This window comes from Dasypus novemcinctus, chromosome 6 (genome assembly GCF_030445035.2).
Source record: "Dasypus novemcinctus isolate mDasNov1 chromosome 6, mDasNov1.1.hap2, whole genome shotgun sequence".
Taxonomy (NCBI): Eukaryota; Metazoa; Chordata; class Mammalia; order Cingulata; family Dasypodidae; genus Dasypus; species Dasypus novemcinctus.
In genome coordinates this window covers 137,959,733-137,963,751 of record NC_080678.1, presented here as the reverse complement: position 1 = coordinate 137,963,751, position 4,019 = coordinate 137,959,733, and the positions used below count along the sequence as shown (strand labels likewise).

At 39.0% G+C, this 4,019-nt stretch overlaps 1 pseudogene; it reads left to right on the top strand.

Moving 5' to 3' along the window:
* Positions 1 to 349: 349 nt before the first annotated feature.
* On the top strand, positions 350 to 1,371 carry LOC131279047 (E3 ubiquitin-protein ligase RNF146-like; annotated as a pseudogene).
* The last annotated feature ends 2,648 nt before the right edge of the window (positions 1,372 to 4,019 follow it).

Genomic DNA, 4,019 nt, shown 5'->3' with positions numbered 1-4,019 from the left:
GACCCTGGGAGAGCACAAAGAACAGTTTGAAAGCCTGCAAAGGAAAGTAACAGGCCTTCTGGGAATGAAAGACACGATGGATGAGTTAAAAGTGCATTAGGGTGAGCCTCTGCACCCATGAGCATTAGCACCCATGGTCAGATGGTCAGTCACATGATGATTGTGCATGTCTCTGGCATCCGTGGGTTCCAAGGCTGAAGAGAAAAAACTGCGAAGTCGCTGCAGCCATAGCAGGAGAGAGAAAGAATCAACAAGCAGTGGAAGGGAAAGTACTGTAAACTGACTTACTGCTGGGGAAGAAGATGTTGTATTTTTGTGGCAGGAATCTGTGGGATCTGTAATAGAAATGATGGCTGGTTGTGGTGAAATTGGCCACTCAGTAAACATGCTTCCAGTGAACAGGAAAGCCGAGTCCTGTTCTAATACCGCACTTTCTCTAGCTGTCCCTGAATGTGCCCTTTGTCTGCAAATGTGTTCACCCAGTCAGTCTGCCTTGTAAACATGTTTTCTATCTGTGCTGAAAATGAATTCCTGAGGATTTCCTTTACAAACCAACCTTGTTTTTACAAGAAGTCAAGGCTGCAAGTACAGAAATTGGTGAAAATGCATGGTATTATGAAGGGGGCACATGCTTTCTCCAAAGATAAAAAGAGCACTGAAATGCTGATTTCTGGGTTTCTCTATGTTGCTGATCTTGAAAATTTGGTTCAGTGTAGGAAAAATGAACATGGGCTTTGCAGGAAGATTGAATAGGATATCATAGATGCCAAAGGGTGTAGCTGGACTTGGGCTGGACTGTGACTTTCCCACTGCAAACTTAGCAAAAGAGAGATCTGCTCTTAGAAAGGACAGTATATTAGCACAGAGGGGAGCTTCATTTCAGCCTCAGTTGTCCAGAGAAGTGCTTGCATCAAAAGGTAGTGCTGCAGCATTCCTTAACTGACCAGCTACTGCTCCTAACTTCAGTAGATGGTCAGTTAACAAACCCTGCAGCACCATCATCTGATATAAGCATTTCTCTGGACAACTCTTTTCATCATTTGCAACTGAGAGGTTATAGCATCGCTGAAAGGAGCCATAGGGGAGAAGGAGAAGAAGATCAAGGATCAACATCTTCAAGGATCATCATCTCCAAACATCCCTACTGAAGAAACCGAATCAGATGCCATTAGTGATAGTGAGCATGCATCTGCACTTGATGCATAGCACCCCTTGAACCAACAGAAACTTTTGGTTTCTAATATAAAACAGATAGTAATTGGTCAATCAGATCATTCAGGAACTGATTGCCCAGTAGCAGGCAGTGCAACAGTGAGTGTCAGAGTCAGATCTAGAAGGTCTGATTGACAGTGCACAGTAAGTGAAGTTTAAATAAACATAGCTTTCAGCCCCATGCTCAAAGCTGAAGTGGTTATCTGCAAATTTCTGCCCATGTAATATTATACTCAACCTAATAGTATATTTTGGGAGTGGGGGTGGGAAGGGGTATGGACAAGATAGACCTATAAGTAAAATGTCTAACATGTTTCTGTTGAAAAATTTATTTAATGTAAGGAATTTGGGTGTTAATAGTTGAGAGCTGTTTGGTAGTAACCCAGTTTTCTTGAGGTCTGCTTATTTTATAAGAATAAAATATTTTTTCTTCAGTTCTTTGGACCAGTGTGTGTTATTATCTGTGCATTAACAGACCTCATCTGACTCTTGCATTCTGTGTTTTTTTTTGCTTGGATTGACATAATATAATTAATAAAATTTGGTATCTTTGAGATATTTGGTAAGAGTATGAGCAGGAAGCTTAATTTAATGAGAGAATAGATGTGAATTTGGGATTTTAAAATAGATGACTAACAACCATTTTATAGAAAAGTTACTGAAATGTAAATATAAAGTAAGCTGCTAATATCTTATGCTTTGGGATTTTGTCAGTAATACACTTCATGGCATTCTCATAGACTTTGCTGTCTAGTGCTTGTAGTTCTGAGGTTTCTCTTAATCTGCATTATTCTTTTGATTATGAAATTTATAATTTAATAAATTCCACAGTTTATTAAAAAATACATTAGAGGCACATAAGAGTGGATTTTACTTGCTTGAAGAAAGGATTAGTGATTTCAAGGACAGAGCATCTGAACTGGAAAAGACAGGAGAATACAAAGAGAATGGAAAAAATGGAACAGGATCTCATGGAATTGAAGGACAATGGGAAACACACAAACATACACAATATCTGCATCCCAGAAGAAGAAGAGAATGGAAAAGGGGCAGAAAGAGTAATTAAGGAAATAATCACCAAAACTTCTCAATCCTTAAGAAAGACATCAATATCCAAGAAGGACAGTGCACCTCAAACAGAGTAAATCCTAATAGACTTATGCTGAGATGCCTACTATTCAGAATGACAAATATGAGACATAGAGGTTTCTGAAAGCAGCAAGAGAAAACCTAAGCATCACATACATGGGAAACACGATAAGATTAATTGCTAACCTCTCATCAGAAACCATGGATGTGAGAAAAAAGAGGTATGATGTATCTAATGTACTAAAAGAGAAAAACTACCAGCCAAGAATTCTATATCTGGCAAAACTGTCCTTCAAAAATGAGGGTTAGTTCAAAGTCTTCACAGACAAACAAAAACTGATAGGATATGTTACCAAAGATGAGAATTACAAGAAATACTAAAGGGAGAACTGCAGCCTGAAAGGAAAAAAACAAGGGTGAGAGATTTGGAGAAGAGTATAGAAATGAAGATGATCAGGAAGGGTAAATTAAAGGATCAAAAGACAGACAATAGTAAGCTATGACAATAGAAAATGAAAGGAAAAATGCATGAAATATGTAATGTCTTTACGATAATAACATTCAGTGTTAATGGCTTGAACTCCCTAGTCACAAGACAGACTGACAGAATGCACAAAAAATATATAAGCCATGTATTTATTGTCTACAAGAGACTCACCTCAGATGTAAGGACATTATCAGGTTAAACTGGAAGGCTGGAAAAAGATATTCCATGCAAATAGCAAACAAAAGAGAGCTGTATAGTTGCTGGAGTTCTCACATGGTGCCCTCCTCACTGTGGAATGCTCTGGACTCTCTCCTAGAGGTTTTGGGCAAAGGGCATGGGGATAGCTGGCAGGAGGAATGAGAGTCTAGATAACTCAGGGCAGGTGCAGTTCCTGATGGATCCCTCCTTGGAAATAAAGTGACATCCATATGTTCAGATACTAGGCAGCAGGCACTCATCCCTAGTTAATTGCAGAGTAAATGTATGTATGAGATCATTGTCAGTAAATAAGGTACAATTGATGTTGAGCATATGCAAGGCTTTCTTTGAAACCTAGAGAAAGTTTCTCCATGAACAGAAGTGTAAGATTAACAGAGATCTACAAAATTATTTAACCAGTATGCATTTCCCTGGGCAAATTACTCTGAGGGCCCAAAGTAATCTTGATTTTCTTAACCCTAACTATTAGATTTCCTAGGAAATTTTGGCTCAGTGCTAAATGCTCAGGTATTAATAGGTCTTAGACTGTACCTGAGAGGCCAGTGCTTGCATCGCTTTAAAGGGATTTTCTAAGTGTGGCCCGAGAGCCAGGTGCTCTAACAGAGTCTCCTATGAGCACATCTTACCCTGGAGTATAGACAATTGCAAATCAGTGAGTGGAGCCAAGTTTAAAATGCTTTAAAGGCATAAATTCTTGTTTTGTTTGTTTGGTTTTTTTCTTTAAATAATTGGGTCCTTAAACGATTACCCATTAAGGATGACCAGAAGTATGTTACCATATGGTGATAATGCACCGCATCCCAGAACTGACCCTGGGTCAGTGTCTGGACTTGCAATAACAGGACTAGAGATTGTGACACAATCTCTGTTACGTGTCTGTCAAGACGACAGATGCAGTTGGCCTTTCCATCCATAGGTAGGGATGTTTGATTGTCTCTGTCTAGCTCTTTGTTAGCACTAAAGAACAAATGCACCATTCTGTAATGAGACTGAGTATTAACTGCAAATATGA